The following is a 22127-nucleotide window of genomic DNA, read 5'->3' on the forward strand; positions in this document are numbered from 1 at the left end:
AAGACACTCAAAATGTTCCATGGATTCTGCTCTGGAACAGAACTATGCTTAGGACCATGGAACATCAACATGTAGAGACTGAGTCAGCATACCATCCGAGTATCCATGAGTCAGAGTCCGACTAGCTATAGTGCCTCACTAGCCCTCCTAACCATGCCAGAGAAACTAGTGAATTGTTGCACCCCCAGAAAACAACACTCTTGATCCTCTCACGGATAGTGGTAAGAGGACATACACTTTCGCTCTCTCACTCATTCTTGTCCATAAAGAGATAGCCAGGGGACACGAAGGAAGTTTAGAATATTTATTCAAACTATTGTGCTCTAAAATGTAGTATACATGCCACAATTAGAAAACAAATGCATAATAAAAATACTGTTAGCATTGTTAATAATCAATTTACCATGAGAAGTGCTGTCATATTGTATGACAGAGTGACCTATCTCCCCTCCCCTCCCCTGCTCCTAAATTTAAATGATCATATAAAAGATCTCTGGGATTACCAGCAGATCCCATACCTTAGCATACACAAATGGACACTCTACATTTCAGCGGGTGCAGTGCTCTTGTCTCAAAATTCTCATTCCATGTGTCTGTTGGTGGCTTATGTTCTCATCCATACGATAGGACATGTGGGCACAGACACCACAGCTGCATTCTTGTGGTATGTCTAGGTGCTGGAACCTGGTCTGAAAGAATAACAAGGGACATTGTTGTTTGACGTTGTTGGTGGCGCTCAGACTAAATCCCAGGAAAAGTAAAGAGTGCAAAACATTTGCAGGTTACATGTGAAAGTAAAATGCAGCACAAAGGCAAGTTTGTTTATATAGTAATGTGAACAAAGGAAAATGAGGCCTACAATGTGCACAGATAGTCTAACATAGGGAAAACTACAATGGGCCATGCAGGAAACACATGACAAAAACACAGTAAAATCACCATATGAATATGAGTTCACTTCACAAACAAAGAAGATGTCTTAGCTCTAATTTCACCTTGTACTTTTGTCTCTCTCCCCTCATATGCTATCATAGTATGAGCATTAATTCTGAGCATATATACTGAGGCTGAATCATGATAATTTGGGACTTCTACAATCCCCGAAATAATTACAGGATTGGTCCATTGTTTTCAGAAGAAAGTAATGTAACATTATAGAAACAGTGAAGTAGTGCAACATTTGTAACAAGACCATAAAGAGATAGAAGAGTGATAGCAGACTTAAGGCTTATTTAGAGTTGGCAACTGGGATACTCTGTCAAAATGTGATGGACATCCTTTCCACCGCTTTGTAAGTGCCATATTCTATGATGCACTTGTAATAAGGCAGACTAGATACCCATCATGTTATGACAGGGAAACCCATCCAACAAACTCTAAATAAGACAATTAGGGTCTGATATATCAAGGTAAACTTGAACTTTTGAGTAAGTTGACTATATTTATGGTATTCACAAACTATATAGGCCTGATTCACAGAATAACAAGACAAAATCCTAAATTTACTTCCATTAACTCATTTTGGTATTCACAGAAGGCACTTACTCATTTTGGTATTCACAGAAGGCACTTACTCATTCATGAGTAAGTGCCTTCTGTGAATACCAAAATGAGTAAGTGCCCTTAGTCATTTTGGTATTCACAGAAAGGCACTTACTCATCAACGAGTAAGTGCATTCTGTGAATACCAAAATGAGTAAGTACCTTCTTTGAATTCCAAAACGAGTAAGTGCATTCTGTGAATACCAAAATGGTAGCAAGTGTAGGATGTTGTCTTAAGTTAGCTCTGTGAATCAGGCCCTATGAGTTTAATTTCATTAACAGAAAATTATTGACTGCCGAGACTCCGCACTTCTGGTGGAGACTCAGCACATAAAAAGATAAATATATTTTTATTTGCAGAGTTCTCTTCCCAAACTGTAGTGTCTTTGCAACGGTAACATTACTATTAGTAACATTAAAATCATAGTTTTTGAATTTAAAAAATAGACTAAAGTTTCACAATAGTGTAATGTTATCTGTGTGTATCTGGCCCTGAATTACAGATGGAGTGCCATTCATTTAGTTACTGGCTCAGTTAAATTAACTGTTTTCAGAAAACCTTGAAGAATACTCTCTGCAGAGCTCATAATGTGGCTTTTTAGACACCTCCTTTGGAAAAAATGTAATCACAGAGTGTTCAAATAAAAGACAATTGAAGCATAATATCACACAATGTGCATCTTTCTAAAACTTCCTATTGGTTAAGTTTGGTCTATATAAAGCATTATTCCATGACAGTGGAGCATTGTAACGTGGTAAACATAGAAAGGCATCTATAGGTACACAGTTCTTTTTGTCAGTAACATATGACATAAATGATTAAACATATGATTTAGTGTAAATAAAACACTTTAAGATAATTCCTTCATGGTATTGCTGTGTGCATTCAGGAGAAATTTTAGTGACTTTCTTATTTTCTTATTAAATACCATAACAATGATAGGGACGATAAGGGAGTAGCACATGTTCAAGTAGTAGCGAATGTTGGACACCAATGGGTGCACTTCGGTGGTCATGATGAGCTGATAAAACCAGATCAGGCAATCCATGCCGAACAATGTGTCATAAACAATCACTAAAGTGACCACTGTGTGGGAGGCTTGAGCTTCTGCATTCCTTTCTCTGTTCTGTTGAGAAGCTCGGATCGCAAGGACCTGTTTACTGTGTCTGTGCAACAACAACAAAATGAAGCTGCTGGCCATTGTCATAGTTATCACAAACAGTAAATCCCGTGTAAACATGCCAAAGCCCTGAATTGTGATCTGATTGGGATGGATTACAAGACAGTAGCCCAGATTGAAGGTAAACTTCAGAGTGGTGATGTTCTTGGCACCACGAGTGAACATGGGCAGGTTGGTGCTGTTGATCATATTCAAGACATAGATGGCCACCAGCAACAAGGTCATGTACTTCTTCATGAAGGACTTCATGTGGAGCCACCGCTCTGTGTTCTGTGCAATGGTGATGCACTGAAAGCAACTCAGGAGGCAGGTGAAGATAATAGCAACCCCCCGGGCTGTGCGAAAGATGAATACAAGGCTTTTACACATAACGTCTGTGAAGAACTCTCTCACACCAACTGCATATAAGCAATATGGGACTCCCTGTGTGAGGCAGACAAGCAGGTTGGCACCGGCCAAGTGAGACAGGATGACTTCTGCTTTCATTACCTTGTATTCTTTCCACACTATCCTTATAAGGGATCATAATTGTTACATTACCTGAGATTCCTAGAATGGTGGTAATGAGATAGAGAAGGTCCATGAACAACCCATATGATTCCATGTGTCTTGATAGATATTGAACCCAGGGTGGCAGAAGAACTGTTTTCCTGAGAGAAAAAGTCAAAATTATTGCAGCGAATATCGGGCACAAAAATATTAAACTTTCATATGGATACAGTTGTAAGTGAAATATGAAGAATAAATATAGTTAAATAACTAAGGTGCCCATTATCACATCACCCTACAGAGCCTATATTTTTAAAATGTGTTTGACCTATGAAAATATGTCGTCTGGTTGTGTACTAACCGTTACATTATTTCAATTCACCACCTTCCTCTTCCCAACATCACTATATCCCATTACAAGGCTTGAGACCTAAAATTACGATGGATGGTAATAAATAATTGTTAACTTTTCATTGAAGTTCAAAATCAAGTTAAGTAAAGAAATTCATTAGTGGATTCTCCTTTAGATTTAGATATTTCACCACAAAAGTAAACATTTTCTATTACCACCTTGAATTGATTAACAGTTGGATATACATAGAATATCCTTTAGGATATGGGGAAAATGTTTCCAGCTGGAGGAGAATCCACTGGTGAAATTCCTTCACTGCACTTTCCTCATGGTGGAGAAAATATCATCAACTCGTTTTTCACTGGAGTTAGCCCTTGTTCTTGAAATCAGAGTTTTTATTACTACCACCAACCTTTTAACTTGGCTCTGCACCCATTGATGCTTTATTTATCGCTTGATAACACAAACTAAAACACACATCCCCCATTTTCCCTTCTAGTTCATATGCTTATTTAGCAATCAAATGTATTTCATCTGCCAAACTATGGGCCTCCATTTGCCTGACAAACATCTCCTCCTCCAAATTTAGACATGGCCTATGGCCCAATGGATATCTTTTATTATTATCAGGATCTACTATGGATAACCTTTATTATTGTCAGGATCTACCATCACCGCAGTTGTTGTAAATGTTGTAAATGTTTATCCGATGCCTCCACCACAAATTGATGGCCAGTCATCAAACATTGACAAAGTTTTATGTTTTTCAAAAACAAACTCCAAAAGTAGGAGTTTGCTTTAGAAAAATTAAAACTAATGACCACCACACCATGGGAGCTTTTTTCACATGGTGTAAGGGTAACTTGTTTATTTTTACTGTCTCTCACTCCCCTCGACCGACAGAAAAAAAGCATCTCACAACCCATTCTAAATTGGGCCGATGGATAGATGTCTAACCTCAGACGGACCAAGCACTGTTGGGTGGTCACCAGGAGTATGCTGGCAAAAACCTGATAGAAAAATAAATATAGATATGGGCACATTCTCTAACTAGCTAAAATATACCAGAGGTCTCGTTTGCAAACATGTCACTCAATGGTTCACTGTGGTTTTCTACACAGAGATCATTATAATGAGCACTTAGGTTCTTTAGGTGCTGGGGTCACTGCTCCATGTATAAAACGATGAGCTGATGGTTTATATTTATCTTGTAGCCCTGATCAAGTCAGAGGTTTATGTAACTAATCAGTCATGGCCGGTATGACTCGCGGGTGGGGGGGCAGGGGCGGGGAGGGGATCGCACTGGGGTTGAGGTTTAATAAAAAAAAAGTTATGTTAACTTACCTTTGCCGTCCTGTCCCGCATCATCGGTCTGCTTCCTCCTCTAGACGCTACAACAGGACCTCCCTTCTCGCAGTCAATCACAACGCTGCAATGGCAGCGTTGTGACTGGCTGAGACACCAACCCCACAGGTATCGATGGAGTGGCCATTTTCTCGATGTAGGCTGCATGCAGCCTACATCGAGAAAATGCAGAGAGCATATGAATGGTTTGGTCGGCCCTGGGGCCATCTAAACAGTCAGCGCCCACAACAGTGGTCAAGCCACTCCTCCCCTGCCCTCCAGCAGGAACGGCCACCTACCCGCCCCCAACCAAACCCTCCCTTTTGTTTTATCGCAGTGCGAAAAGCAGAAACATAAAGTAGTATTTAAAATAAAATTTTATGTTTCTGCTTCTCGCACTGCGAGAAAGCAGTGGGGCGATGCTCCTCCATCCACATGGAGGAGCCGCCTCTGTACCTAATGAAGAAACACACCTCCAAACCCAGGACTTCAGAGTGACTCCAAGGGCTAGTTGACTGGCCTGCTGAACAGAAGCCTCGGGGCAGAACAGGCTTCCTTCAACCATTGAACAACGCACCTGGATGCTGTTATCTGTGAGTTCTGCCCTCCCCAGTGGTGCCAGTCTACTCCTGGAGCTTTTAAGGTAGGCCTGAAGGTGTTCTAACAAACCATCTGTGGATTCAGCAGAACCAACGCATCTCCTCCCAGGGCCTTTAGCATCTCCTGCAGACCGGCTCATCATCTCTGCTGCTCAACTCATTATCTTCTGAGTAAATGCATCGCCTTTAGTGTGCAGACATCCACGACGCAAGGACTTTGCATTGCCCGGCGCAGTCAATTGGAATGGATGGGATGCATCTTCACACAAGAGCCTTGCATTGCACTTTGCAGCTATCTGAAACTGCTGCTGTGCAATGCATCTCCCGCCCGGACCTCACATCATCTCTCCAGTGTGATGCATCCTGGATGGAGGACTTCGCATCCCTCCACAAACAGGATTAAGGTACTGTGTTCTGCAGGCCTAAGTGGGTCCCTGAAGCAGGTCCACACTGTGGTTGGCCTGAACTAGTGACTTGTTCCTGATCTGGCCCAACAAGATAATCACAATTGACGCTTTGAGCTTTTTGGATTTAGTTTCACTTAAATCTTTAAAATGGAATATCTGCAGCAGGACCGTCAGCTCCAGCCACAACTGTAAACTGTCAGTCATGTTAGTGCACGAATATTCAATTCAAAACAGGCAATATTACATGTGTAAGGTTCCAAAACTCCTCTTGTGGAGTCTCCATGAGAGGAAAAAGAAATGGAAGAAACATTACCCTAATTTATTACACCATGGGCCCAATTCACAAAGGTAAACTTAGACCTGAAGTCTACCTTTAAACCTGAAGTCTAGGTTTACCTTTGGGTCTAAATTTAGACATCATGTGTAAGTTTACCTTTGTGATTTGGACCCCATAGTTCTATTCTGAATTTGAAACCTCAAACCGAATGCCGGCAAATTAGAAAGACAGTGGTTTATGGAATACATCTCCAAATTACAAGGAAGCTCTTGTGATTTTTAAATTCAAGATTAATGAAGCTGTGCTCTCATGGCTCTCAAAACATCTTGATGTGGCTCCTAATTGTGCAAAATAACTTTTTCATATTATCTTAGATTTACTAGACTCCAAAGCATCAAAACACACATTCCTGCCTTTTTTACAGCTGTGCAATAGTATGGGTGAGGAAGTGGAGTATTGGTGTGGATGGTATCCTGCCTCAAGTACAGGGTCGGCTTTAACGATGGTGGCGCCCAGTTCGACAATCTTTGTTGACTCCCCCCCCACAACCTCCTTTTTCATAGATTCCCTGACTACCACCCTCCAATGGTGTTCCACATCTCCCCTTAGCCCTTCTCTCGCATTTATTTACTTTATAGCGCTAATCAGCCCAATGTAGAATGTCAGAGCGCTTTACATCACAAACACATTCTACAGAGACAATAGGTCAAACAAGTGTGTAACTCAATGTATAAGAAATGGTATTTAAGACAATGAGGGCTACGAGACATATGAATCGCATATCACCCATACTGGTAGGCTTTATGTCTTAAGACTTCTTGGTTTGGAGAAACAAAGGGGAGGGTTTACTATGTTTTCAGACAGCGCAGTCCTCAAGGTGCTGTGCTGTGTTGCATGAAAAGGAGAGCGCAAAACAGTACCAAATATTCTAAAATACGATGCTTTTGCTCTCTCCTCTAGTGCTGACTTACATAATGGTTGCCTTCCCCAATGCAAATACCAATTCACAATAGTGCAAAGGCCTGTCTATGTCATCAAGCATAGGTTTTATACTGGAAGCGTATTCTTCCAGTACTAATTCTATGCTTTGACAAAGTTTAACACTTTACCACTTTTCAAGTGTGCTGCACTGTACAGCACAAATACAAAGTTGGAAAGGTTTGGAGAAAGTAAATCTGTTCTCCAACCTCGGGGATGTGTAATTATTAATGAAAATCCCACTCTACTAAAGTTAGTAGATAGGGATTTGAATCCATTGGTGGGGGCATAGGAATGCTATGTACGTATCTTCCTAGACAGTCTAAGTTGTTATGTATCAATAATTATTTTTTTCCTTTCAAATCATTATCGAAATATATTGTCAAGCAGGCGAAAACTGTATTAAAAAAGGTCTATTTTATTAAAAATAGGAAAGATAACAACACATTCATGTAAAACCCCATGACATGCCTTCTTGACACAAAGGAGCATATAGTACTACTTATGTTACCTTGGCACTACTTTCCAACACAATTCAGGGTTTGCACTGGAAAGTAAACCCCATAACAACACGTTGCATTAGGTTTGCTTCACTTCTGTGATGAACACCAGGCACAAAGTGTTAGTAAATCTGCCCATTAAACTCGGGATTTGAAATGTAACACATTGATTGGGATGTCATACTAATAAAATGGAATTAGTACCTAAAGGAACCACTTTTACCAATGTTAGAATAGTGGACGATTGAGGAAGAAAGCAATAAGATTCTAAACCTATGCTGTGCAATATACATGCAGCGCTTTGGTGCCAGTCCATTGCTCAATGTGCTATAGTTGAAGTCATGCAACTTATGAACTCCAAATAACAAAACAATCTCTGTGACAAAAGCAGTACCCCTGCGATTGACCTACACAAATACAAATTTGTGGTTTGCAGCGGGAACGTTAACCCTATATGCTACTCTATCATGAGTCAATACTGTAACTATACAAATCATAGCTCTCTCCAATAGGTTTATTAGCAACCAGAGTTACCATAATATTAGTCCCTGGAAAATGGCAGGCACAAAAAGATCCCTGCAATCTGCTCTTAGTTTGCCTCAGCATGTCGAAGGGCAATTCTTCGACCTTGACACACAATGCAATGACACTGGTCGCACAGTCCTAAAAACTGCACTGGCCGTTTGAATGATAAAAGACAGCAATAAACAGGGTTCAGAGAGCCTCCCTGACCTCTTGGCCCAATTCCACTGTACCTGCTACACCAATGAAACTACACATCAGCATGCAATTTACTTATGTGCTAAAGCAGGATTGAACTGCAAAAAAGGAGTGTGGTGACTGGGTTGCCACATTTTCCTGGTTTTCTACTAATAAGGTGGGGAAAAAACAGCGTTAGGCAATTTTCCTACGATTGTGTTATAGGGACATCAACATACTGGTCTGCCAGGTGCTAATCCTAACTGAACCAGAGCTTCAAATATAGTAATTATTTGTACCATGACGACCCAATCTTACCATAATATACAAGAGTGAAACTCAGCTCTACCGTGCACTGCAATAATCAGGTCACTGATAGAAAAGGTTTTCTTTGCCTACCGGCCGGCTCCAGTTAACAGCTGTCCCATCCACAACAAATGCACTGTAGCTCACCATCCGTCATCTTCAATGACATAATCATGTAAACACAGTTGAAAGAGTGACAACAGTTATCTAAATGCAGGCTTTTCGGCAGTGCGATCTGTGCCAAGTTTGGAGCGCAAATGGCGCACCGGAGATTTGGCACCCGGTGCGGTGGCACGGGTCACACCACCCTAAAGCTGGCGCTGCTCAAGTACCATGGTCAATGTTCTTTTTCTGTCCAGTAAAGGTTTCAGTAATTTAAACCTGAGCTCAACCACTGATAGCTATTGACAGAGCAGATAGCCTAACTTAAAACAATGAATAAAGTGTGTAGAAGTACCAACCAGTTAAAAAGTCACAAACAAAACACAAAACACAATAAAATCACTACTTCACCCACCTACAGGATTCTCTGTTCCCCCTTTGAATTGTAGACTGGTGCCTCCTGCAGAATGAAAGATGAAATGGCTGCTTTTAGCAATTGCTCGGTCTTTCAGTAATACTCTGCCACCAGGGTCCCAGGGGAGAGTGGATTGAGTGCAATGGGGAGCACTGTCCCTGTTTGCACCACAGCACCCCCATTTAAAGGTGCACAATGGAGCAAAAAGGCACATTCTATCTGCCACATAATACGGATTCTGGTACGTCCATATATGCATTTGTAATCAACAAAACAAACAAATAGAAAACAGAACTGTCTATTTTATTGACATCTGACATGGACCAAGAGACCTCAATATTACCTATATTGAATAAAAAAAATAATTATGTCTTTTTTCTTGAAACACATATTTCTTTGAAATCTTCATAGAATGAAATGGCCTGGAACTTAAAATGGGGCCATTTCAGAGCTTTTGGCATATCCAGTCTGATGCTAAGTGTGACAGAAATACATGTAAATGAATAAGAACATAAAACCCAGAATGGAGATCTCAGTACAGCGCCTGTTTATGGATTGTGATAATTCAATACTCGAGTTGTCCAGAAGAAGCATGCAAACACCACAAATACTCACATAGCAAACATACCTATATATTACAAGTCAAGTCAATAGTTTATTGTATATGATTACTTAAAATCGTTACAATTTACAATTTAAAATATTTAGACATACATAATTGGTAAAAAAAATCTTCAACTAAATACCACTAGCAACGAACTAGGCGATTTTCAAAATCCGAAGAACATTAATAATGCGCCCAAGATGTTAACTAAGAATTTAGACAAGCTACGAAAGTTATATTATTCAGATTTTTCAGGGAACACAGGCAACTGAATTTGTCAAGAGAAGATGAATTAACTAGGCCCTGTTAAGATAAAATGTGCCTATAAAAAGATGCAGACCTTTACAAAAATTTAAACAAACATGCAACATTTTCTATTATTCAAGTTAACCCATGATTGGTTAGTCTTTTAGTCCGCTTGTTACATGGTCTTGTGAAGTGCTGCCATGCATGACCTAAACCCAAGCCGACCTTATTCATGCTTTTTTAGTATCCACTAAATCGGCTTGCCGCAAAAGTTTCCTTACTTCTGCCAAATATTTTACACCCTGGCAGGCCTAGATTATGGAGGACCATTCCAACCAACGTAACAAGGCTTGCCTGCAAGTGCGAATGTTCAATTCATCAAAAATGGGGTTTAAAAGCAGTCTCCTCAAATCCTTGACTGCAGGGCATGTGCATAGCAGGTGAGTTAGTGTTTCATTACGAAAAACACATAGACGACAGGGTGCTTGTTGGATGCTTTTCCAGGATGGCTGTAGGTCTTTTGAATCGTGCATGCCCAACCAGTAATCTATAAAGCTCTTTCTTAACTAAGCGCTGAAATGGGTTACTAAGTAAGCCTGAGGCTTTATTGATGTGTAAGAGTTAATCACAGTCCACCCATGCCGACGTTTGGTAATTGCTATTTTGTCTTCTAAGAAAGACTTCTTCTTTGCTACGTTATTAACCGACTTACCAAAATTTGCCTGGTCTCCTATGCTTTCCCATGTCATTTGTATGTCAACCTCTGCCAATGATTTTCTCAGATGGACTCCCCATGAATTTGGATTATCTTGCTCCATCTGGTTTTTAATTTCTTCCCAGCATAGACTATTCAATGACACTGGCTCGGATGAGCAGAACGCATGTCATGACTTCATGAGGCCGCTTATGCCCCAGAATTTCTGATTCTGAAGGCCGAATTCCAACCAAACCTGAGCTGGGGAGGCAGACTTTGGTAGGTTGAAAACTGCCTTGTAAACCTTCGTCTGGAGTTCTTTTAGCAGTTCAGCCTCTTTACTGCCCCAGGCGACAAGGGCATACGACAATGTGGGACGAATTGTGACGCCATCACTTTTAAAAGATGGATATGGTTCGGGCAGCCCAATTTTTTATACAGTTATCTATATGCGAAGATTACCGAATGCGTTTTTGCTTTTAAGTCCTCTTTGCATTCCTGATATGTTGGACCCCACCCCAGTTTTAAGCTGAGATATTTGTAAGACACTTGCTCTTCTACTATTGTCCCTTTTACAAACCATTTGAACTTGTTTTTTTAGGGTCCACTAGGCGTACAACCTTAGTTTTCTCTTTATTTAGTTCCAAATGTTCTTGGTTCAAGTAAGCTACTAAGTAATTGATCGCTCTTTGTAATCCAATAGGGCTTTGGCTCAGCACCACAATATCATCTGCATACTTTAGGAAGGGAATTGGCACTTTGGACAAGTTTGGTGGATGGCAATCGGCTGCGTGCATGTATTTAATGATGTCTGCCAGGAACAAGTTGAATAGGCTCGGGCCAGGACACAGCCTTGTTTTAGGCCTTGCTGCGTGTAAATACTGACGGTGGTACTACCTCCATCGCCCAATTTCACTCTTGCCTAGGTTTCACTGTGTAGGGCTATTATTGCGTCCAGTAATTTATTCGGTAGCCCCCAAGCTTTTAGTTTTTTCCAGAGACGATTTCTGTTTACTTTGTCGAATGTGACTTTCAAGTCGACGAAACATGAAAACAACCGAGTTTTCTTTTTTGCCACTTATTCAGTTAAAAGTACCAAAATTGCCAAGTTTGTTAAGGTGCCATCCCTGGTGTAAAACCAGTTTGAAATTTGGGGAGTATGTTAATTTCATCCATCCAATCTTGGAGATGAAGTAGTAGGCAGGGTCTGTATAGTTTAGCTTCTACATCGATCAACAATACCAATCTGTAGTTTTCAGGCATGTTATGATATCCCTGTTTAAATATTGGGGAATGATATTCCCTTTCCAAGATTTGGGGACATTGTTCTGTCTGTAAATCTGATTAAAAAGCGGCATGAGATAATCTGCCCAAAAATCCGGAGTATATTTAAAGAGTGCATTGGTAAGCCCATTTGGTCCTGCTGCACCCTCTGTTTTTAATCTTTTTTTTTTCCTATTAATTGTTGGTGTCGATCAGGTTCTTTGAAACGTCGCAGCTTGCCTCTTGTCCTAAATCTTTATATTCTGGCTGGAGCGGTCTGATGCTTTTTCTACATCAGGTCTTTGATGTTGGTATGATTCTGAGGCCGCTGTGGCCATGGCACGCTTTTCGTGCTTCGTACTGCTGTTTCTATTTTGTACGTGCTGTATCCAGATTTTTTCACCCATTCCTGCTTCTTCTTGCAGTTTTGAGCCCTTTGTCAGATTATTTATAATGCCCCAGAATTCCCTACTCTTTGGCAATTTACTTGCCCACAGTAGTTTTTTCCAGATTATTTCTTTATATGATGTTTTCGCTTTCCTCACCATCTTCTTGTATTTATTCCGTAATTCCTTTAGTTTATCCTTGTCTGTTTTCCTACCCATTTTTGCCGCCACGGCTTGGATTCACACATCTCTTGCAATCCTTCTCTTTTCATCCCGTAAAGAGAAGTTAAACCATGGCTCCTTTCTGGTGTCTATTTTTTTTGCTTCCGTTAATGGCTGGAAATTTTCAGATGAGAACAAGGCACAAATGTTCTCAACTTTTTGCTCGATTTTCTTCTGTCAGGGGCCCTATTTGACTCATACATTCTCTAAGTGTGTCCAGTATAGTTGTCACATCTAATCCTTGCTGCTTTAATTTCTGCAGGTTAAACTTTTCTGCATGTTGTACCAGCGTGTTTATTTTTTGGTCCTGAGAGAGGGAAATGTTGATGTTTGTAATGTGCGGGAAGTGATCGCTTTCTATGCGTGGACGAACTTGGAATGAGGCTTTTCTTGGGACAATATTACTGGTGGTAATAGTCTATTTTAGATTGACTTTTTTCTCTCAAGTGTGTTATGGCCGCTGGCATATCCCCTGCTGTGTTTCCATTCAGGATAGACAGACCATGGCTTTCTAAATCTCGCGTTATTATTTGGAATCCCCAGTTTTTTATTAGCTTACTATTAAAATCTCCTGAGATGATCAAAGGGCAGAGTTCATGTGATTTTTGCAGCGCATCGATCAAATTCATTAATATTGTACATTTTTCCTTCTGATTCTTTTTTGCCGGATGAACATAGATGTTGACTAGTATTAATTGCCAGTTTAATTTATTAGAATGAACCTTTCCGGTTACTTGCAACCAGTTTATCCCAGCATCTAGTTCTCTGTTTGCCAACCACGTTTTTGTGATATGTATGTTGATAAACCTCCTCTCGGGTGACCAAATATTGAGAATCTTTCTGCTGTTGTGTGATGTTCTATATAACCCGCTATTGATACTGGGTTCATGTTCCACCTTTCTTGGAGCAATATTAGGTCTTATTGTTAAAAAAGAAGACAGAGTTTCATGGTCATGACCCATGTTTTAAAGACATGAACATTTCATGAACCGATCTTGATCATATCCTGGCTCCCATCCCCAAGGACATGGTCATGCCTTGGGCCTTTCTATTAGAGCCTGCACATTAGCCTGAGCTAGCTGCCCCCGCATTTTGTCGTCCGAGATTATTCTTGACTGTTCGTTAGGTGCGCTTGTTACTTAGTGCCTTTGGCACCCAAGAACAATCCATGCTATCACTTGTTTGGTGTTCGAAGTTTGTTGGACTCGCTATTACCTTGACCTCGATTGAATTGGATGGCCTTGGTGGCGTGGTGGAACGGGCGCCAGGTAGACATGTTTTTTAATTTTTCCCAGATGAGTATTCTAATTTTTGATTTGTGTGATTTATTAAGAGGGGGTAAGGGTACCTTGGGAGGTTTATGGGGCCTCAGCGTAATTACCCAAATTTCAAATATTGATCTCATTGCATATCTCCTGTCCACCAGTTCCATTGAGGACCAGGTTGTCAATGACTCTTCAATGTCTGGGGTGTCTGTAGTATGATTACATTCTACGGCTAAAAGATCTTGCGAAGATATTCCCTTTAGTTCTGGAATTTCTTTGAACACCCTTAACAGGTTCCCTCTGTTTAATATGCCTTGCCTTCCTTTTGTGGAATATTCTGGCACAAATGTCAGTTTTGATGTGTTCTCCCTGGAGGTATTTTCTGGGCAAGTGGCGATTTCCAAAATTACATCTTTTTCTACTTGAACATTTCGGGAGTTTGAGGTTTCATTGTCGACATGGATTACTTGGTCCCTTTGTTCTTTGATGACCTTTTCCTGTTGTGTGGCCAGCTTGCTTGCTTCCTTTAAATCTTGCTCCGATTTTCTAAATTCTGTAAGTGTTTATGGCTACTTTTGGCTCAATTTGCTGATCAGAGAGGGGAAGCTACAAGTTCTACTTTTTCTGTTTATTGTGACTTTTATTGAATTCTGGATACTTTGTTCTTTGCTATTTGTTTTATCGTGCACCTTATTACATTGTGTTTTTTCCCTACTTCCCGGTTTAATTCGTTTTTGTCCCTCCTCTTTCCTGCTGGGTGTTTGTACCCCATTATCTGAATGTATGCCTCTGTTGTCCTTGAGTGTGATTCTTGCTTGGACCTGCAATGTTTTTTCTTCTCCTTCTTCCTTCTTAGTTATTGGATTTGTCTCTTTTCAAGTCTAGGGATTTGTGCAGGTTTTTTTGTCAACCGGTGGTTAGTTCTTATATGAAGAACCTGATTTGTCTTCTCTTGATTAATGGCAACGAGAGGGCTCAAGGCATTTTGCTTTGTATTAAATCCATTGAAGTCCGTTGTATGGTTTGATTGGTCTGTGACCGTTATTGAAGCATCCAATGTGACTTCTTCCAATGATTTATTTTCTTTCCTCTCTGTGGTTTGATTTGTGAAAATTGAGAAGATTTCTCTGAATCTACGGTCGGTTGATTGTTGTGTTTAGACCTACCATACCTGGCGCGTTTTCTTAGCCTTTTTGTAGTTTTCCGATGTTCGTGGTGTCAATGGTGCTCGGTGTAACTTCGATGTGATGGTCCCTTGCATCAGGGAGTTCCTCTGTTGCCACTTGTTCTGCTTCTCCCTTATCATTAATACATGTCCCTTTGATTGTATTTTTGTCTTTACATGGCTCCTTTTTCTCTGCGTCCTTTTGGGTTCCCCTCGTTTGTTTAGACTCAATTGTTGATTGAACTGCCCCTAAGATATCCATTACTATTTTGGGGAGGTTTACCAAATAATCAATTATTTTGCCACAGCCACAGCTGAGCTGCTGTTGAAGATTACTTGTTTGTGGCTCCAGGTTTCCCCAGCGAGTTAGAAGGGACGTAATTAGGTCCAGCTTGGTGTTTATGCCTGAAATGTGACTGGCAATTAAATTGGAAGGTCTATCTGGACTTCCATTTTGTCTGATTGCAAGTTCAAAACCCTAATTGCTTGTTCCAATGTGCTTAGCAGAGTTTTACTCCATGTGCAGTTTGAGAATCTTCAAGGGATTTTCCTGATGCCCCAGACCCATGATCAATCCTACTAACAGATAAAATTGTTATTGGAGATGACCGGTTCAATTGATTTATTTTCGTTGAAAAATGTCCTTCTTCCTGTGGGTTTGATGGGCCCGATGGGTCGGGCCCATCAAATCTGACCCTGATTCTGTAGGTCGGGTTTGATGGGGTAGATACCACCATTATTGACAATACCCACCGATGGGGGTGGGATACCCAGAGTATGGTCATCCTGATAAGGTACTACGAGTACGTATTGACACTGACTTTCCCTCCAACACACAAAGTGTTTACCTGATATTGTCTCGAGACTCTTGACACTTGTGCTGATATCTGCACTGTACTTACTGTGAATGTCTGTTTGGTCTTTGCATTTGAACGGTTGTGAAGCGCTCCGATACCTCCGGGTCTGGCTAGCGCTATATAAAACTTCATAATAAATAAAATAAATAAATTCCTGCTCCGCCCAGTGTTCTTCCCTTCCCATTAACTGGTGACAAAGTATTCCCTTGTATTGCTTCATTCATTGTTTCCTGTGTTTGTGTATTGGTTTCCAAATTGTGTAATAGGTTGGCGTCATTAGATAGAGAAAATTAACTTGACCAGGCATCATCCAGAAGAACATCCTGTCCAATGGATTTGTTTGTTTTTTCTTCCATGCGCTCCTTTTTATTGTCCTCATTTGCGCCTCGTCCAATTATTTTATTTGGATTTTTTGAGGGATTGATCTGGTGTTCCTGGGCTGTTACAGTTATTAAACTACTTTCTGAGTTTTCTATGATTGATTTCTGTAAAGCTCAATTTACTTTTTGCGCATTATTGATATTTGACTGTTGCTGTGTAGAAAGGAAGCTTGTCTTATTGGTAATAGATGTGCACTTTTCCTGTTGGTCAGTCGTTGCAGGATTAAAATGTCCCTTATTAACCCTTGTGTCTGGCACTATTGGGCTTGACAGCCGGACTGTCACTACTGTTGGTGCGTACATCGCGGCCATTGGGTCTTTTAAAAAGAAGAATTTCTGGATCCCAGTGTTATTACCTGGACTGAGAGATGTTGTTTCTGGCGTTGACACTGAGACTAGCCTCTCTCAATATATTACAAATGTGCATAAAGAAAATGAGAGAAATCAATCAAAAAAATTAAATACAAGGAGGGTGGAAGACAACAGTTGTGCAGCCCAAGCAGGATTCAACTACAGAGAGGCGAGTAAACAAAAAACATAGCAGGCGGGGTCAGGACCAATAGCTGGGGAGTGTAGTGTTGCACATGCATGAAATTTTGCTTGTGTCTTATATTTTCCCCTTTTGACTAGCAATGAGCTGGATTGGTTTCATGTGTATTGATTATGGTACCAAAAGCTTTTAGCCTGTGCCTACTGAGCACTTTTGAGGTACGATTATCAGTTACGTGTCTATTTATTGATGCTCTGCCTGAATTTCTTTACCCACATAGCCACCACATTGGTGAAGACTCTGTCTTGCTCCACATTGCACCAGTGAAGGAACATGCTTCCTCCATCTACCAAGGCTACTTGCATCCATCCCCTCCAAAGCTACTTGCCAAAAATGATTCAATGCATTGGGCAGAACATCACTTCTGCGGGCCAGCTCCCCATGGAAGCTTTCAGTTAACGTCACACTAGCAAGACTCCACCAGTTTCTATTTGACTCATATAACTCTCATAAATCCCGAGAGGACACCAAAGAAAAAATAGATTGGAAGTGAGAGTGCTTAGAGTCAAGGCTAGTTACATTGCACAGAGAGTAAAGACTGCAAGAGAGTTGTGGCCTCACTTGAGTATCTCCTTCTAACTTGCACCATCTTCACTCATACAGGACACTGTTTAACCCCTTCGATGCTGATGACGGAGCGGTTCCGTCATCAGCATCGGTTGGGCTGTGCTGATGACGGAACCACTCCGTCATCAGTACAGCCCTGGGGGGGAGCGCTGGCGCTCCCCCACTGGAGCATCGATCCTGGTCGTTTTAGCAGGGGTTGCAGCGGAAGACTTTCCGCTGCCACCCCCTGGGCCCCCTACGCTTCCTGGTGACGTCAGCGCGCATAGCGCGCGCCGATGTCATCAGGAAGCGCTGAACGCGCTGGAATCCATTTCATTCCAGCGCGTCCAGGAGACAGGTTGGTGTTTGCTGCTCCGGTGGGGTGGGGGGGCCGTTTTTCGGTGCCTTGAGGCATCAGGGGGGAGGAAACTGTGTTTCCTCTCCCCTGATGTCCCAATGCAGGGCATACCTGGTGCACGATCACGCACAGCGTCGCGATCGTGCACCAGGAATGCCCCACTAGACAGCAGGGATTCTGTTTGTGTTTGTTTATTTGTGCAGGAAGCGACCCCTTGGGCAAGGGTCGCTTCCTTTTGGGGCCATATTATTTTTCAGACTTTTCTGCCCCCCCTGGGTCAGATCAGCCGTTTTTTTGGCCGATCTGCATCCAGGGGGGGCAGAAAAGCCCACTAGTCACCAGGGATTTGTTTACAATTGTAAAGGAAGCGACCCCTTGGGGAAGGGTCGCTTCCTAGTGGCCCTTTTTTTTTTTAGTCTTTCCTGCAGATCGGCCGTTTTTTGGGTCGCATCTGGACCCTGGGGGGGGGGGCAGAAAAGCCCACTAGACGCCAGGGATTGAATTATATTTATAAAGGAAGCAACCCCTTGGGCAAGGGTCGCTTCCTTAGGGGGATAAATTATTTTTCAGACTTTTCTGGCAGATCGGCCGTTTTTTTGGCCAATCTGCACCCAGGGGGGGGCGGGGGGGGCATAAAAGGCCAATAGACACCAGGGATTTGTTTATAATTATAAAGGAAGCGACCCCTTGGGGAAGGGTCGATTCCTAGTGGCCCGTAATTTTTTTTAGACTTGTCTGCCCCCCCTGGGGGCAGATCAGCCATTTTTTGGGCCGCATCTGGACCCAGTGGGGGTAGAAAAGCCCACTAGACACCAGGGATTTTATTATATTTATAAAGGAAGCGACCCCTTGGGCAAGGGTCGCTTCCAGGGGGCATTATAAATATTGTAGACTGTTCTGCCCCCCCCTGTTTTTTGTTTACCGTTTCTGGACCCAGGGGGGGATAGAAAAGCCCACTAGACTCCAGGGTTTTTTTTTTTTTATAGGGAGCGACCCCTTGGCCAAGGGTTGCTTCCTTGGGCCCATTTGTTTTCAAAAGTATGTTCTGCCGCGTCTTTATTTGGCCTCTCTGCCCTCCGTAGGGTTGCTTCCAGGGGGGCCATGTTTATAATGATTTATAATATTCCCCCCTTGGGGACAGACACCCCATTTGTGACATACCCTGTGACATATCCTGTTGTAATGTGTGTTGTTTTTGTTTCTTCTAATGTGTATTGTTTTTTTTTCTCTTTAGATTGTTGCAGTGTGCGGTACCGTTACTGGTGGTTCTGTTGTTCTGCTGTTTCTGTAGTTGCATGTGTTTGGTAAGAGACCTCTTTTTTGTTTAATTGTAATGTAATTGTTTATTTTGCAAAGTGTGTAGTAATACGAGTGTTAGACCTGTCTGCCCTTTGGGTAGCCCCTCCTATTAATTATTTATTTTGTCCCCTTTTTGCCCCTCATAACCTTTCATTCTTTTTATGTCCACTAGATTTTTGAGGTGTTGGCCTAGGGGTTAGGTGTTCCTTGCCCTCATAGTCTTTTCTTGAGGCCTTGGCGCCTTCCTGTCTAGATTCACAACCCACAAAATGGTGGACAGCAACTGCCACAACTGCCACCTTAGGGACTGGACCCATAGGTTAGTATAGGAATGTTCCAGAACCCCCTGGACCCTTCTGGACCTTCTGGGGTCAGCCTATAAAAGGCGGAATGTTGGGCAGCCATTTTGAGATGCTGTTGGTGAGGAGTGACCAGAGAGCCAGGGAGAGCCTAGTGAGGAGTGAAGCGTTAGAGTGGGGAGGCAAGCGCACTGTTAGGAGAGAGTCTGACCTTTTGTTCAGCAGCCCTACCTTGTTGATGGAGCCCCCTGCCTACTGACTGAGCCCTGACAGCTCCACTTTACTTATAGACTTCTGAAGCCATCAATTCCTTTATGAGAACGTCGTAAATTGGCTAGGAAAGTCGGTTGGAACAAGTCCTGAATAACTAGGGGATTGTTCCGTCTTCACTCTCTCCTCCTCTGGAGTGTCCCCGCCTGAACTGTTGACTTAAAGGTCGTGGGGTTAAACCCTTCCTCTCCCCTTCCATGAGAGAAGTATTAGCTGAATAAAGCTAAAACCTACCCGGTAGTGTTTGGCGGGAGATCACGCCGTCATCGAACTACAGCCACTGATTCCCTGGGCCCCTGTGGTGAGAAGTTAGCTGGGCGGCTTATCTGGGGCCAGCGGGGCAGTGAGCGAGTGGCCAGCGTTAAGGAGAACAGCGGATGCAGGCGAGCGAGCACCCGGAAGACGGGTGACGAGAGCCGAAGGAGGCCGGCCTGCGCAGTTCCTCCCCCTCTGACGGACGAGAGGAGGGCGGGACTTGGAGCTAAGAGGAACGCCGGGGAAGTCGCGGCGGAGCTCCGACCCCGCAAGCTGCTTTGCATCGTGCAGCGCAGGGGTCAGAATTATACCAGAGCCGGGAACTCAGGGACATCGAGGCTCCAGCTGGAGCGAGTGGTAAACGGACGAGATCATCATCTACGCGGTAAGACCGTGAGGGGGGAAGCGGAGCCCCTGAACCTGAGAGGGCTTTGGTGTTGAACGGAGGGAGGGGAGAGCCACTGAACCCGTCTGCAGGGACTGCCGGGCAGGCTGTCAGTAGACAAGAAAAGGGCCAGACGGACAGCAGCCGGTTTGGGGCAACTCCTCTTCAGACTGTGTTGGCAAATAGACTACCCGGACGCCACGAGTGAGTGACACTTTGTGACACTTTGAATAACCTGTTGTTTCCTCTAGGGGAGTCTTCCTGGAGGAGAGCGTTACACTGTGGGAAGGGTAGATGGCAGTATAACGAAAACGGAGGGTTAATTGACGGAAATGATGCACTGTACATGAGAATTGAGGCCAAAGGGCTGTATGGAAATTAAGAGGGGAGCAGATGAGAAGGGCGACTCCTCTTAATCAAGGTTCTAGAGCCTGAAACTGATTCTGTGAGGGACAAACATCCCCTTGGGACTCGAGAACAACGAAATTGGGTATAAGATAAATGTAACTTTTACTGCTGTCTTTGTACCTGTCACACGGGGGAGTGAACCTATTCTGTGGATCCTAAATGAAGCTGTAGAATCTATATTCAATGCTCAAGTTGCAAGTACTATCCTAGTGTTACTGAATTGAAGAAGGGAGAAAAGATTTAATGCTGCTGTATGTAATTGTGCTTAGCCCCTACTTTGACAACAGAGATATGTACTGTATTAGAGGAAGACTGTGCTAGACGTAAAAAGAAACTACTAAAGATTATTTTATAAAGCAATCCGTATTTTCCTAAAAATTGGTGTGGTGTTGTTTTTGAGTGGATGGGACGTTGAGTTACTACAGGGTGTGACGTACACTTAACACATGTGCCTTTGAATAACGCCTTCCCATTTAGTGCCAAGCTACCCTATGTGACTTGGAGACCCCCAGGTCCAACAAAGAGTATGTTTGGTTTCTGTTTTTTGTGATTGTAAAACATGTTTTGCATTTGTTTTTGATGTGTCCTTCTGTAGATGTAAGTTTTATTCTTCTTCTTTCTAATGGGATATCATTGCCTATTTGCTGTGTCTCTGCAGAGTAGGTGCTGGTGAGTGTAGATGTGTCTTGTAAGTGAATTGTATATTTCTAAATATAGATTTTTGTGAAAAAGGCTTACATTTTTTATCTTACTTTGCACAGTGTTGGGGTTGTTGAGTTGTTTGAGCAGACTCCTTTATTTGTAAGGATAATGGCTAGCCGCCGGATTACTGCTCAGCAAGTTGTTGGATTTGCTTTTTGATTCTTCCTCTGACCATGGTCCAGAGACTGACTCTGATTCTGAGCCAGAGGTGGGAGGTGAAGATTCAGGTAGTGAGTTTTCTCTACACATGGCTTCATCTGATGATGAAGACACTCTGAGTGCTGATGAAGCTACTTTTGGTGTGGATTTTGTGCTTGTGGTTGCGGAGGACATTGCTGTGCCTGTGGTTGCGGAGGACATTGCTGTGCCAATAGTGCGGCAAGAGACATCTGGGCTGCAGCCTGGGGCTGCTAGACTTCCAGTTCATGTAGTGAGACAAGAGGCAGCTGGGCGGCAGCCTGCGGCTGCCAGACTTGACATTGAAAGTTCTGACCTCTGGGTTGCACCAGGCATGGTGCAGCCGGCATTGCCTGAATTTACTGGTGTTCCAGGGTGTAGGGTGAACACTGAAAACATTTTGCCTATTGATTTTTTCAATTTGTTTATGGATGATGTGTTTTTGGCAGAGATTGTAGAGCAGACTAATTTGTATGCTGAACATTTTTTGAGGGTGAACAGTGCCAGCCTCAAGCCCCACGCTATAGCTACCCGGTGGACTCCCACAAATTTGGAGGAGATGAAAAAGTTTTTGGGTTTAACTTTTTTGATGGGCTTGCTAGGGA

General features: G+C 42.5%; 1 long non-coding RNA gene across 1 annotated transcript in view; it reads left to right on the forward strand.

The window, feature by feature from the left end:
• The window catches only part of LOC144753683 (uncharacterized), a 72177-nt gene that overhangs the window by 30989 nt on the left and 19061 nt on the right, over window positions 1–22127 (forward strand). The window contains exon 2 of the long non-coding RNA XR_013594479.1: window positions 18962–19031. This is a non-coding gene — a long non-coding RNA (uncharacterized LOC144753683). The remainder of the gene's footprint in view (window positions 1–18961; window positions 19032–22127) is intronic.

The sequence above is a fragment of the Lissotriton helveticus genome, chromosome 5_1, assembly GCF_964261635.1.
Source record: "Lissotriton helveticus chromosome 5_1, aLisHel1.1, whole genome shotgun sequence".
Taxonomy (NCBI): Eukaryota; Metazoa; Chordata; class Amphibia; order Caudata; family Salamandridae; genus Lissotriton; species Lissotriton helveticus.